The sequence below is a fragment of the Nyctereutes procyonoides genome, unplaced genomic scaffold (assembly GCF_905146905.1).
Source record: "Nyctereutes procyonoides isolate TBG_1078 unplaced genomic scaffold, NYPRO_anot_genome, whole genome shotgun sequence".
NCBI classification, from domain to species: Eukaryota; Metazoa; Chordata; class Mammalia; order Carnivora; family Canidae; genus Nyctereutes; species Nyctereutes procyonoides.
In genome coordinates, this window is record NW_026575044.1 from 29,431,226 (window position 1) to 29,447,681 (window position 16,456).

Here is a 16,456-nt window from a genome sequence, read left to right on the forward strand (position 1 = left end):
GGCTGACTGCAGGCTGAGGTTTACTGCCACTGCCCAACATTGTGGGAGAGTATCCTACCCCATACTACTAGGCTGGGAAACAATCAAAATTCAAAATTTGAAGTACTGAATGCATATAGCTTTTGCATCATAAAATTTTAAAAATCATGAGTGGAACCATTGTCAGAGTCCTTCTATACTTGTTTATGTTGAAGTCTACTGGTTTAGAAGTATATTTATTCCAGACCCACTTTTATGTTTTTAATGGGAGATGTAGGAATAGTAAAATTTTGTTTCTGAATAAACACACTCTAAATGTTTACCAACTCCTTTTAAAAGAATATTTCATGATCTTTTCCTGTAGAAAATTTTTGCATGGGTTTTAATTGCACTGTAAACCTGCTAGTTAGAAACAGAAATTGTAATATTTTTTAGATTTGAAGTTTAAGTTTTATAAAGCTATACATATTAAATTTCTTATAGAACATGAGTAAATGATATATATTTAGTTAAGTGATTCCTATCCTTGTTTTATATTTTGGATTAGTTTTTGTTACATTTAATTGTAATAATGAATACTATGGTGTTTTCAGTATATATATATTAAAATTGCTTATTCTTGTGAGATACAATGGGAAATTACTCCTAAAAAATAAAGAATTCTGCTACATCTTATTAAAACTATTTTCTGCAAAACCTTTAAAGATATATGTAATAACATAATATACTTTTATAAGCTTTTTTGATTTTGATATTTATATATTCAACTATTATATATATTCTTATACTCAATTACTTTTTTCCTTTTTTTCATTTTCAAAGACATTGTTTGATTCATTTTTAAAAATTGGAGCAAATATACATTAAACACATATGTTGGTTAATGAACAGCATTTTTAGTGCTATTTCTGTGATCCTTCTATACAAAAGTTTTAATAAAAAACCAATTTTTTAATAATAGTGTTAACTAATATTCTAACATTTTAAATATGGCCATTACATACAAAAAGGGTATGGGGGGGTGGGGGCCCTAAAAAATATGAAAATAATTGGTGCCATCTAGTGGAAATAAATGATGCCTTCTCCTGCAGAAGTTCCTGAATCATTGAGAGCAAAAATCTCAAGATTTGTGATATATGGATGAACTGGGGAGGTTTAGACTCAAATGCACCCCTCAAAAAAAGAGAAGGCTTAAGTTATTTACTGATTTAAACATCATTCTCTACTTCATATTTTATCACAGCAGTAGAATTAGCTGTTTGAATTCAACCACATTTTCCAATCGTACTGGTGCTGAGAACACAGTGGGATCTCAATAATCATTTATTGACTGGCATTTCAGCACTTTAATGAAACAATAATAATTAGTGAAATGGCAAAATATGGTCAGCAGGAGAGAGACAAAGAAAAAATCCTGTATAACTATCCTCTCAGAAATGGAGATTTGTATTTATTTTTTCCATCCAGAATTTTGTCTCTGCCTTCCATTCTGAAATGTACCTACCTCCAGCTACTTGTCTCATCACATGGCTTTCTGTTTTGTCTTTAGTACCAGTCTCTGTCTGAACTTGTTTTGTTCATTTGTGTTTACTTGTTTGTTGTCTGCCTGTATCGTGCAATACTAATGTATTGTGAGTGTGGACAGGAGATTTTCTGTCACATTCTTCTCTGTATCCTAAAAGGTTAGAACTATGCCTGGCACAAGGGAGGCACTGAGTGAATACTCATTGAATGACTGAATGAATAAATGGATGAACATATGCTTTTTTGGTAATTTTGCTATCCACATGCATGATAATGCCTGAAAGCAGGAGCATTTCAGAAATAGTTTCCATATTGTGCCCCCCTGATACTTTAGTTGAATACTCATGTTGCATGCAAAAACTGAATCTCTCCCTTTTTTCTCTTTCTCATTCTCTCTCTCTCTCTCCTTGATAATACGTGAGAAATTAGCCCTCCAGTCTGTTCCCTCTAGATGAAAATGATTAAATTGTCTATTGCTTTCTAGCAATTAAGGATTCTGCTAAATATCTGAATAATACTTCTCAAGTAACCTTTAATCTATTTGAAATTGTCTCTTGGCAGCTCTTGGATAGCTCTTTGTTATACATTTACTTTCTGTGACCAGAAGCATACAGCTTGAACATGCACAGTTTAGAAATTGATATATCAAAAAATAAAAAAGAAAAAAAAAGAAATTGATATATCTCATCATTAGTGACACTATTTATGATCAGTTATTGGCATTAAATAGTAGAAAGGCAATGTGATTTTTCATAGAAAACTAGTCTCATCCCTGTTTAGAAATTGGATGAGATAAAAATTTGTAAGTATGTATGTAATATGAAGCATTCCCATAAAGAAACAAGTATCATTAGACATCATTATAAATGTGGTATTACTAATCTGGGCTGTCCCCTGGGGGCAAAAGAATTGATTACAATTATGGATAATCTGAAGGAATTGTTTAATAAAAGTCTATAAAGGCCACAGTACAATTAACTGGGGATGTAAGAAGACATGACCTAGAATTAGATATACAAGCAGCCAATAAAATGGCTTAAGAAAAAATACATAAAAACTTTAGATAGCGGGTTCCCTTGGTGGCGCAGCGGTTTGGCGCCTGCCTTTGGCCCAGGGCGCAATCCTGGACACCCAAGATCGAATCCCACATCGGGCTCCCGGTGCATGGAGCCTGCTTCTCCCTCTGCCTGTGTCTTTGCCTCTCTCTCTCTCTCTCTCTCTCTCTCTCTCTCTGCGTGACTATCATAAATAAATAAAAATTAAAAAAAAAACTTTAGATAGCATGCAGTGTGGTTCTGGAGTTAAAATCAACCTTTTTTGGTAGGTAGTTCCATATCAGATATCTTTAAATGAAATATTTTTTAAATGTTAAATGTTTTTATTAACTACCTATAATTTGCAAATGCAATTAAGTTTAAAATTTAAATATAGCGTATTCATCAAAGTACTATAGCTCTAGCTACTGATCTTCATTTTGTTACTGGAAAGATCCAAACAAAACCGGAGTTTCAGGTATTTTAATATTTAATTTTAATCTATTATTAGCCTTCCCTAGAAGTTCCATTGCTTTTCTATGTCAGTGCCTTTCTCTAGTACTCTTTCTAAAACCTTGTTCTCCTTTCTAGAACTTAGGATATGATATGAGAAGAGCATAATAGATTACATTGGATCTTTGGCAGATGAAACAATTTCCAAATTGAATTCTAAAAGACAGTCTCCCAATACTTCATAGAGTTTATTCGTTTTTATTTTGCTTCATATCTTTTACTCTCAGGAAATACTTATAACAGTCTCATACTTAGCTATTAAATCATATCTTGACCCTTTCATGTGGAAAATTCCTATCTTAATACAGAGGTAGTGATTCACTGCCTCATTAGACAGCCAGGTACAGCAATAGTAAAAATCAGAAACAAATTTAATCTCTGAACTAATTCCAAAGATTATTAAAATTTTAAAAATTATTCTCCTATTGTCCACTCATCACTTTTTCACTCACACAACTAGCTTATGAATACTGTGTTTAGGGCACTCAACATTTTGACATCCAACATTTGTTGGATGACCAAAATGTTAGCCTCAATTTTAAAGATGCAATCAGTAGAAAGATGGAAGATATGAAAAACAAACTTGAATATAGTAACAATGCACAAATTACATACAATAAATTGTGTCATTGGCCCAATGACTTGATATATTAGGTATGATTAAAATAAAATTAAAAACATTACATATTCTGTGGTCTTAATAGTGAGAAATGAATATGTGAAAACCTGGAAATATTTAGAAGAACTGACCAGTGAACCTCCTAGGCAAGAATAATTTGCCCTAATGCTATTTTCTTGCCACCAAAAGATCTTAAAATAACATGGAATTTTAAAAAAAATTAGGAACATGGTTTGCATAATATTTTTAACAATATGGATAGGAGTAAGCATCAGTCACATGCAATAATACTAATTAGATTCATCATATTGCTTTTTAAAAACAACTTGTCAAATCTATGGCTCTTTGAGGAATTAACATTTTAATTTGAGGACTGGTAGCAAAAGAGTACTAATTTCATAATAGGGAACATTTGAAGTTTTTCCACAGACCCGGTGCTGCAATGATTGTAGGTACATAGAAATCAGGAGAGAGTAACTCTAGAGTGTAAGGGAAAGATGTGCATAGATATAAATGATTCCCAAATATAAATTTAATGTATTTTGGATGTTTGCTTAGAGCATGATCCATTAAACAAGGAAGAAGCCTCTCTTCTTTTAGCATGTCTCTTCAGCATCACATTAAATCTTACAGATATGTCCCAGAATTTCTACTAACACTACATTAAAGCACTATATTTGAAGTGTGATAGGCTTTTTATTTTTTTAACTGGCAATCACCATTTTTTTAGTTTTTTTTTTTTTTACTCCAACTACCTAGAGGCATCTTGTAAAATCATTTGGCCATAATCCATTTCATTTTTCTATACATTGGTATTTGTAGCATTGTTTTGATAATACTCTATGAACACACTTTGGATGTATGATTCTTCCAGGTAATATTAATTTCCTAGTGGGAGTGCCACTTTTGAAATTCTTCCCTGCCCCCCACTGCAGAGTAACAGCATAAATATATGATTATTCTCTTTTAGTCAATTAGAGTAACTATAGTATGAGTTTCCAAATACCAGACTGCATTCTTAACTATACCTAATTGGTTATTTTTTTAAACTATAATACATTACTTGATTCAATTTGCAACCATTTAATACTGAACATCTTTTGGTCTGTTTTATACTTTGTTCAAGATATTGGTATTAGAGATTTACAAGAATTTTTCAGTGAAATAAGATTTTCTTTTTTTCTTTGTTAAATAGCATAACACATTTCAGTTCCTTAAAGTTTTGAGAAATTCTCCCATGATACTATCAAGATATGTGAAGAGTTAGAGATTTTACCTCATCTGCAAGCTAACAAATTAGCCTGCTGTAGTTTCACATATGCTGGCAGAAGACATGAAACTCCTGGGTGAGAAGGAGAGATTTTATTATTTCCTACACAACAGGAGTGTAAGTTTCATGTTTGGTTGGGTTTGCCCTGGCTCCAAGTCTTGTGAGATAATGGGAACGTGGACCAGGTGGATGCTGCATACACAAGGAATTTTTATCACACCTGATGAACTTGGAATGTAGGAGAGCCCCAGTTTCTTAAGGGAGCTTCTAGCAAATCCTTTTCCCCAGAGGAAGGTATTACATTTGCTATGCAATCTTGAAAAGATAGTTCTGGATAAAAGCTGTCAGAAGTGTATAAACATGATGGTGAATGCCCCGTGATACCGTGATACATTTTATCTGACCTTGACTCTTTTTGGAAGAAAAACATGGGAAATTTATTCAGCTTAGTTTTTTTTTTGTTTGTTTGTTTTTTGCATGATTGATGGTTTCTAATTTTTGAGTCAATATGGTAAAGCTATATTAGGTATATTTTTTTCTAGAAAAGATCATTTTATTTATTTTTATTTTTTTATTTATTTATGATAGTCACACAGAGAGAGAGAGAGAGAGAGGGGCAGAGACACAGGCAGAGGGAGAAGCAGGCTCCATGCACTGGGAGCCTGACGTGGGATTCGATCCCGGGTCTCCAGGATCGCGCCCTGGGCCAAAGGCAGGCGCCAAACCGCTGCGCCACCCAGGGATCCCTAGAAAAGATCATTTTAATGAGGTTTTCAAATTTATTGTCATTAAGTTGCATGAAATATATATATATTTTTTTCATTTCTTCTTCTGTAGTTATATTCTTTCCTCATACAACAGGATTTTTCCTTGATTGACTTCATTAAATTTTTGCCTTATAGTTGTTTTTCAAAACACTCCAAATTCTGATTTGTTCATGATGATTATTTTTGTTCTCTAAGTCATTAATGTTAGCTTTTTTTATTTGTTAACTATCCTTTTTGACTGAGTTTTATCATTTTTTTTATTTCTTTTCCTTTTTTAAGCGAGTTGAATACTATAGTTTTTTTCTTTCTCACTTACAATGAAAAACAAACTTGAAAAATGACCTAGTAGTCTCTGAATGCAATTTTGGCAGTTTTAATATATTTCACTACTTGATATTGGTCCTGGCAATGACTTTTTGCATATGAACACCAAAGGACATGAAACAAATGCAAAAATAAACAAGTAGGACTACATCAAACTGAAAAGATTCTCCATAGAAAAATAAATAATGAATAAATTGAAAAGACAGCCTACTAAATGGCAGGAAATATTTGCAAACTGTATCTCTGATAAGGGATTAATTTCCAAAACGCAGAAGTTACTCGTACAACTCAGAAATAACCCAATTAAAAATGGGCAAAAGACCTGAATAGACATTTTTCCAAAGAAGTATACAGATGGCCAACAGATAAATGAAAAGGTGCTCCATATCACTGATCATCAGGAAGACACAAATTAAATCCACAATGAGATATCATCTCTTTCCTATTAGGATGGCATTTATCAAAAACAAAAGGGATAATAAGTATTGCTAAGGATGTGGAGAAAAAAGAACCCTGTATATTGTTAGTAGGAATGTAAATTGATACAGCAATTATGGAAAACATTGGGAAGATTTTTTTTTAATTAAGAACAGCAATTCATTAATTCAACAGTCTCCTTTCTAGGTATGTATCTGAAGGAGACAATCAGTATCTAAAAGAAATATTTGCACTCTCATGTTCATTGCAGCATTATTCACAGTAATCAACATGTGGAAACAATCTAAGTGTCTGTCAATGGATGAATGGATAAAAATATTGTATATAGATACATAGATACTCATTCCATATATAATGTAATATTTTTCAGTCATGAGAAGGAATGTAATCTTGCATTTGCAATAGATAAAGAAATCTAGAGGACATTATGCTAAGTGAAATAAGCTACACAGAGAAAGACAAATACTATATGATCTCACTTATTTGTGGAATTAAAAAAAATGTTGAACTCAGAGAGTAGAATGGTGGTTATCTGGGGCAAAGGGATGGGTAAAATGGGGGAGATGCTGATCAAAGGGTACAAGCCTTATGTTATATGATGAGTAAGTTTGGGATCTAATGTATTGCATGGTGACTATAGGTAATAATTGTCTTGTATACATGAAATTTGCTAAGAGAGTGTAGATCTTAAACATTCTTATCACACACACACACACACACACACACACACACACACACGAAGATAATTATACGAAATGATGGTTGTTTTACCTAACCTGATTGTGGTTAGCATTTCACTATGTAAACATATATCAAATCATCACACTGCCCACTTTAAATATATACAGTTTTATTTATCAATTAGACCTTAACAAAGCTAGGGAAAAATAAATTTCTGTTACAAGGTTTTGTTTAATTTGCATGAGATAATCAAACAAGATCACTGCTACTTTTGCTCCATAGATAATTTTTGAGCAAATAAATTAAATGTTTAGTTCAGCATGCATTAATTTTTGGATTTTGCTTTATATATTTCTATATCATGTTATTTAATGCATAGAGACTCACAAATAATAAATGAACATTTTGATTATATTTTTTCATATAGTGACCATTTTCTCCTATGTATTGTTTTAGAGTTAATATCAACACCTGCTCTTTTTATTAGACTAACTTAATTTTGCATTTTATTGTTAGGTATTCTGGCTTATTTTTTAGATGTGCATTTGTAACCTTTATAGAGCAATATTTAGGATAATTTTGCTTTTCAATCCACTCTGCTTTAGTAATTTATATGATTAGTTTTATTGGTTCTTGCTTCTATCATCTTGCTTAATGCTCTCTATGGTGATACTACCTTTCTACTTTTGCCATTATTACTTTTTGGCATATTGACTATTGTGGTTTGATTTTATTGCTTTTAATAATGTAAAGTGGAGACATCCAACTTTTAATTATACCACTGTTTCAAATTTCCATCTAAATGTGCTCATCTATTAATAATGCAGATAAATAATGAGAGATAAAGCTGAGAATGTAGGTTTGGGATATATCATGAAGACCCACTTGAAAAGTCTACACTTAATTTGTAAAGCAATGGGAGGCATGAGGAATTTTCCAGGAGTACAATGTGCTCACTATAGGCAAGATCAATTAGCATTATGTAGGACAAACTGAAATGAAATGAAAATATGAGTTACAGGTATAAGTTACAAGAAAATACTTTCATAATTAAAGAGAGGTGATGAGACAATGAGGATTATAGACTTAACAGAGTCTTATGTCAAATTACATATGATACATGAATGGAAGAACAGAATATACAGAAGAAGATATGATACCATTTGACTAGAAAAATTATGGTGGCATTTAGAGTAAAAAGAACTTGATTACTGGCTTTGCTGAGAAGAGGATCTGTCTTAGATGTGATAGAGGCTGTGTAAATGGAAGCATGCACCTACTCACTATGTGGAGATAGAGTTTGGGAGAAGGAGTAGAAATGGATAGAATCCAAGATCAGTGATTCCACCACAGTATAAATAGTTGAAGCTCATGAAAACTTTGAAGAAAAGGGTTGGAGAATATCTGAAGATAGAACTTCAATGTGTAAGTTGTTACATTATTATCTGTCAGCATTTTTGTATTTAGTTGGGTGACCACTGGAGCTAGGGCTCTGCAGACAACATTTTTTTCTTTGTCACATGCCTCTAAGGCTTTACAGAATATAGGGTACTAGAGGGAGATTGAAAAGTTGAAGGAGGAAGAAATGTGTTCTTTCCTGCTGGCTTCCAGTAGGCCTCCTTTCTTCTTGCAGGTCCTGTCAGCTTTATCCTAGAAATACATATTCACCTGAAAGCAGCAATTCCTGCCCATAGCCCTTCGTGCATACAACTTGGTTATTAGGAGAGCAATAGTAATAGGAAGAGTAGTATCAGACTGGTAAAGGCAGAAGAGCAAATATAATAGTGAGGGGAGCAAGAGCATTGAAAGAAATTGGAAAGGCAGCTTTAAAATACTCTTTCAAGAGCTTTGGTAATAAAATAATTTGTGTATTTCCATTTATTTGTTTGCAAATTGCAAGTCCCAGGTTATTTTCTAGCAAAAGGGAAAGAGATAAGATTGAGGAAGAGATTGTATTATATGTTGTATTATGCAGTTTCACTTAAATACTTGGTTCCCATTCCAATTTGTGATGCTTTTGAGGGAGAGAACACTATCTCATTCACATGAGTACTTCCAGAGTCAATCCAATGTCTAGGACATAGTAGGTACTCAACATTTGTGGAGTTGAAGTCTAGATGGAGTGATGTGACTCCTAAAATAGTACGTGGAAGAGTGAGGTTTATATTTTAATTTACTTTGGCAAGGATAAAGAAAATTGTTCCTTATTTATTTATTTATGTATTTATTTATTTATTTATTTATTTTGAAATTGTAAATTGAGTGTCAGAATATGGGTGAGATTCCAAGCATCTTAAATGAAAGGTGCATTTGCTCTTATTTAGCTTCACTGAGCAATGATGAGGCCCAAGTTACATAAGGTACAACAACTTCTTTTCTTGAATTAAGCACAGAATTCTCTAGAACCTAGGAAAAAGAGTTCGAAGGAAATCTCAGATAGCCTGTAAAGATGATACAATAACAGAACCAAGTCTTGGAAGGTAGTAATAAGTTAGTCAAGGAAAAAAATGCATCATGTAGTGATAACAATAGTAGAAAAGGCAGACAAGTATCAAAAAATAAGCATGCATTTGGGGAATGGTATGCAGTTTATTATGTTTGAAGATCAAGTGGTGGGGATCCCTGGGTGGCACAGCGGTTTGGCGCCTGCCTTTGGCCCAGGGCGCGATCCTGGAGACCCGGGATCGAATCCCACATCGGGCTTCCGGTGCATGGAGCCTGCTTCTCCCTCTGCCTGTGTCTCTGCCTCTCTCTCTCTCTCTGTGACTATCATAAATAAATAAAAAAAAATTAAAAAAAAAGTTTGAAGATCAAGTGGTGGAAAAAGATCATACCTACTGGTGGGAGCACCATCTTGAAAGCTATGAATGTCACACTAAGGGTTTTACATCAAGAATAAGTGATCAGAAGAATCACTGAGGAAAATCCCACTGCAGTTAGCAGAGATTTCCACTGTCCTGCTGTCTACCTTGGTATTGGGCCAAAGTTAGACTGAGACATTCATCCTGTCAGCAGTTAGAGTTGGGAAAGGCCTATGGTGCCTGAAACTGGCTCAGAAGACACTGCCATCAAAGAGCCTTGTCCTTTTACCCCAGTAGGGTAAAGCGAATATTTATTTTTATTTGTATACCATGATGTGTAACAACAATTGGCAACCATTGATTACATGTAATAAGCTGGAGAGGAATGTGATTTTGTTTTTTTTTTTGTTTTTTTTTTATAAATTAATTTTTATTGGTGTTCAATTTACCAACATACAGAATAACACCCAGTGCTCATCCCGTCAAGTGTCCCCCTCAGTGCCCGTCACCCATTCACCCCCGCCCTCCTCCCCCTCCACCACCCCTAGTTCATTTCCCAGAGTTAGAAGTCTTTATGTTCTGTCTCCCTTTCTGATATTTCTCACACATTTCTTCTCCCTTCCCTTATATTCCCTTTCACTATTATTCATATTCCCCAAATGAATGAGAACATACACTGTCCTTCTCCGGTTACTGTGGCCAAGTTCAAAAAGGGTGTTGCCTGAGTTCTCCTCTGGGATTTTGATGGAATCTTGTCTCACATTTAGATCTTTCATCTATTTTGAGTTTATCTTTGTGTATGGTGCAAGAGAGTGGTCCAGTTTCATTCTTCTGCATGTGGATGTCCAATTTTCCCAGCACCATTTATTGAAGAGACTGTCTTTCTTCCAGTGGATCGTCTTTCCTCCTTTATCGTATATTAGTTGACCATAAAGTTCAGGGTCCACTTCTGGGTTCTCTATTCTGTTCCATTGATCTATGTGTCTGTTTTTGTGCCAGTACCACACTGTCTTGATGAACACAGCTTTGTAGTACAACCTGAAATCTGGCATTGTGATGCCCCCAGATACGGTTTTCTTTTTTAAAATTCCCCTGGCTGTTTGGGGTTTTTTCTGATTCCACACAAATCTTAAAATAATTTGTTCTAAGTCTCTGAAGAAAGTCCATGGTATTTTGATAGGGATTGCATTATACGTGTAAATTGCCCTGGGTAACATTGACATTTTCACAATATTAATTCTGCCAATCCATGAGCATGGAATATTTTTCCATCTCTTTGTGTCTTCCTCAATTTCTTTCAGAAGTGTTCTATAGTTTTTAGGGTATTTTTTGAGAACCATTTGAATGGTAAATGGTTCTCTAACCTTTTATTTTCAGGTTGTAGGTGTCCTTCTGTCTAAAATGAGTCTCTTGTAGACAGCAAATAGATGGGTCCTGCTTTTTTATCCAGTCTGAAACCCTGCGCCTTTTGATGGGGTCATTAAGCCCATTCACGTTCAGAGTTACTATTGACAGATATGAGTTTAGTGTCATCATGATATCTATTTAGTCCTTGTTTTTGTGGATTGTTCCACTGAACTTCTTCTTAAAGGGGAGTTTTAAGAGTCCCCCTTAAAATTTCTTGCAGAGCTGGTTTGGAGGTCACATATTCTTTCAGTTCCTGCCTGTCTTGGAAGCTCTTTATCTCTCCTTCCATTTTGAATGAGAGCCTTGCTGGATAAAGTATTCTTGGTTGCAGGTTCTTCTCATTTAGGACCCTGAATATATCCTGCCAGCCCTTTCTGGCCTGCCAGGTCTCTGTGGAGAGGTCTGCTGTTACCCTAATATTCCTCCCCATGAAAGTCAGGGACTTCTTGTCTCTTGCTGCTTTAAGGATCTTCTCTTTATCTTTGGAATTTGCAAGCTTCACTATTAGATGTCGAGGTGTTGAACGGTTTTTATTGATTTTAGGGGGGGATCTCTCTATTTCCTGGATCTGAATGCCAGTTTCCCTTCCCAGATTGGGAAAGTTTTCAGCTAGGATTTGTTCAAATACATATTCTGGCCCTCTGTCCCTTTCGGCGCCCTCGGGAACCCCAATTAAACGTAGGTTTTTCCTCCTTAGAGTGTCATTTATTTGCCTTAATCTGTCTTCATGGTTCTTTAATTGTTTATCTCTTTTTTCCTCAGTTTCCCTCCTTGCCATCAACTTGTCTTCTATGTCACTCACTCGTTCTTCCACCTCGTTAACCCTCGTCGTTAGGACTTCTAGTTTGGATTGCATCTCATTCAATTGATTTTTAATTTCTGCCTGATTGGATCTAAATTCTGCAGTCATGAAGTCTCGTGAGTCCTTAATGCTTTTTTCTAGAGCCACCAGTAGCTGTAGAATAGTGCTTCTGAATTGGCTTTCTGACATTGAAGTGTAATCCAGATTCTGTAACTCTGTGGGAGAGAGGGCTGTTTCTGATTCTTTCTTTTGAGGTGAGGTTTTCCTTCTAGTCATTTTGCTCAGTGCAGAGTGGCCAAAAACAAGTTGTATTGGAACACGGGGGAGTATCACTGGTCCGTCTAGCTGGTCTTCTGGGGGAGGGGCCTGCTGTGCTGATTCTCAGGTGTTAGCACTTGGGGGAGCTGCTCTGCCCCTGCCTGCTGCAGGGCTCAGCGGGGGTTGTTCACCCCGTGGGGCCCCGGGAGGATCAGCCGCAGTTGCTATGGCAACTCTGGAAGCCTGGATTCAGCCTCCGCAGGAACTACGGGGCTCGGGGCTCTCGGCTCTCCGTCCGCAGGGCCTGGAGGCTCCGGGGCGGGGCCGCTGATCTGCTCAGCTCGGGGCAGGAGCGTCCTCGCTGTCCTGGGCCCTCCCGGCCTCTGCCTGTCCCAGGGGGAGGCCGGATCCTGGGCTGTGTCCCGGCGCCCTGTGCTCCGGGGCCTGCGCTGTGGGATTCGCGCTCCCGCCCCGCAGCCCCCTCCGCGGAGCCCCCGCTCGAGCCCCTCCGAGCTGCTCCGGCCCCGCCGTGCGCGCTGCAGCCCTTAGGGAGCTCGGCGCACTCTCCGGGGCGCAGGTGTCTGTTAGTGTCCCAGGGAGCCTGAGGGCATCCCCGCTCTCCTGGGTCCTGCTCCACCTCCCTGCGAGCCCCTTTCCGCCCGCCCGGGAAGGTTGGTGCAGCTCCTGCTCCTCCGGGACGGGGCTCTCCTGTCCTGGGGACACTCGCCCCGGCCTCAGCCCGGCTCCTCGCGGGGCCCCTCCCCCTCGAGGCCTTTTGTTTCTTTATTTCTTTTTCCCCGTCTTCCTACCTTGATAGAAGCGCGAACTCTTCTCACTGTAGCGTTCCAGCTGGTCTCTCTTTACATCTCAGGCCGAATTCGTAGATTTTCAGGATGATTTGAAGGTTATCTAGGTAATTTGGTGGGGACAGGTGATTTGGGGACCCTGCTCTTCCGCCATCTTGCCCCTCCCTCAGGAATGTGATTTTGGATGCAGTGGTACCAATTGAGAACTTAGTGGTGAGATTGGAAGAATAAATATCGTTAAAATGTCTATATTACCCAAAGCAATCTATACATTTAGTGTAATCTCTATCAAAATAACACCAGCATTTTTCACAAAACCAGAACATTTCTGGACTTTAAGCTATATGATGCAGCTGTAGTCATCAGGACAGTATGGTACTGGCACAAAAACAGATACATAGATCAATGGAACAGAAAAGAAAATCCAGAAATAGACCTACAACTATCATTGAAGGTCAACTGATCTTCAACAAAGCAGGAAAGAATATCCAATGGGAAAACAGTTTCTTCAACAAATGGTGTTCAGAAAACTGGACAGGAACATACAAAAGAATGAAACTGTGGGACACATGGGGGGCTCAGTCAGGTGAGTATCTGACTCTTGGTTTTGGGTCACATCATGATCTCAGGGTTGTGGGATCGAGCCCCATGTTCTTGCACTGTTGGTGGGAATGCAGACTGTACAGCCACTCTGGAAAACAGTATGGAGTTCCTCAAAAAGTAAAAAACAGAACCACCCTACTACCCAGCAATTGCACTAGTAGATATTTACCCAAAGGATACAAAAATATTGATGTTTATAACAGTATCATCAATAATAGCCAAATTATGAAAAGAGGCCAAATGTCCATCAACTGATGAATGGATAAAGAAGTGGTATATAATAAAATGAAATATTACTCAGCCATCAAAAAGAATGAAATTTTGCCATTTACAATGATATGGATGGAGCTAGAGTATAATTATGCTAAGCAAAATAAGTCCAGAGAAAGACAAATACCATATGATTTCACTCATATGTGGAATTTAAGACAAAACAGAGAACATAGGGGAAGGAAAAAAAGAGGGACACAAACCATAAGAGACTCTTAACTAGAGAACAAACTGCAGGTTGATGGAAGAAAGGTAGGCAGGAGATGGGCTAAATAAATGATGGCTATTAAGGAAGACACGTGTATTGAGGCACTGCTATATGTTGTAATGAATCACTGAATTCTACTCCTGAAACTAATATTACAGTATATGTTAACTAGAGTTTAAATAAGTATTTGGAAAAAGTAATTTAATGGTGATATGATAAGGTTCTAGCAAGGTAAAAGGATGAATTCCATATTTTTTAAAAGTTTTTATTTTAATTCCAGTTAACATACAGTGTACAATGTAGTTATTCTGATGTACAATGTAGTTATTCAACACTTCTATGCAACACCTGGTGCTCATCACAAGTGCACTCCTTAATCCCCATCACCTATTTAACGCATCGCCTTACCTACCTCCCCTCTGTTAACCACCAATGTGTTCTCTGTGTGTAAGAGTCTTTTTCTTGGTTTGCCTCTCTGTTTATTTCTCTTTTTTCCTCCCATTTGCTCATGTGTTTTGTTTCTTAAATGAAATCAAATGGTATCTGTCTTTCTCCAACTGACTTCACTAAGAATAATACTCTCTAGCTCCATCTACATGGCTGCAAATGGCAATGATTCATTTTTAAAAATACACAATTTTTTTCCCCTCAGATCTAGGATTAAGGTTCAGTATGGAGCCAGTGTAGGGTATGTGCTTATTACCCTGCAGTTAAAAGACCTCTCCAAAGAGATTGATTTAGGGTTAGGGCCATGGTTAGGGTTAAGGTTAGAGGTTAGAGGTTAGTGTTAGGATTAGGATTAGGTTTTCAGCTAGGGTTAGGAATTTCTGATAATTTTTTACATTTAATATAGGCAGAAATTCATGACTATTTGGTTATATGGTGAGGAAAAATGATCAAATATATTTTATATATACATATATATATATAAAGTTTTGACTTTGATAACAAAATGGTTAGTGATGTCAGTATCAAAAAATATGGACTGAGAAGTAGGTTGGAAACTAGATTCAATCGAATGAGATACCTTTGAAGGAGCTACATGGAGCCCAGTGCCCACTGAATGTAAGAGCCTAGAACTGGAGGAGCAAGGGTTTGAAAAAGATATAGGTGTAGAAGCTGTAGGCATATACATTGCATTAGAGACTTCAGGAAATATTTCATAATACTAAGAATATTGAGAAGAAAGATCAGGACATACTCCTGGTTGGATGATTATGATACAAAGAAAGTAGCAAGAATAGAGGAAGCAAAAGGCAGAGATTATAGTCAGAAAGTGAGATATAAGAGTTTAAAACAGCTCTGGTGCCATGGGTATGGATTGTTAATGAGATGTAGAATTGAAGTTAACTAGATTTGAGTAAGTCTATAAACTCTAAGATTAAAATACTGGATACATTATCCAGATAGATACTGAAGTAAAACAGAATGATGGTGAAACAAAAGATAGACAGGAAGAGAAGACTGAGTCACATGGACCAAAGCCTTTCCTTAGTGTAGGAAAATGACTAGAAAACCATTAAATGACAGTGCAATACAGTGAAAGAAGGTTTATATTCCTTAGGATATAGGATTATATTCTTTAGGACAAAGGATTATATTCTTTAATCAATATAAAACTCAAATAGTATTTTTACATAAACATGGAGAAATAATGGTTTCGAAGCAAAAATGGAGAACTAGGATTATGCTAACTACAACTAGACCCTCTAATATGTAGGACCTTGAGAAATTAATATTCTTTAACTTGGGTCCAGATTTGGATAAAGCAAACAGTTTTATTCAGTACCATCTAATGAGAATGAAATGTAATCTGAGTTTGTTTACCAACGAATAGAACTTCCAGAGTTGGGATGCCTGGGTGACTCAGCAGTTGGGCCTCTGCTTTCAGCTCAGGGCATGATACTGGAATGCCTCAATCGAGTCCCACATCAGGATCCCTGCGTGGAGTCTGCTTCTCCCTCTGCCTATGTCTCTGCCTCTCTGTCTCTGTCTCTCATGAATAAATAAATAAAATATTTTTTAAAAAGAACTTGCAGAGTTCACTTTGGTAAGGATAATGAATGGTTCAGTACTACAGATAAGTATGTGTTAATACATATGTAAAATACACTGTTCTAGATACCAAGGATTATTGGAATAAAGCACAGTC

At 36.5% G+C, this 16,456-nt stretch overlaps 1 protein-coding gene across 1 annotated transcript in view; it reads left to right on the top strand.

The window, feature by feature from the left end:
* CCDC178 (coiled-coil domain containing 178) overlaps positions 1-16,456 on the top strand; it is a 374,243-nt gene that overhangs the window by 124,547 nt on the left and 233,240 nt on the right. The window lies entirely within an intron of this gene.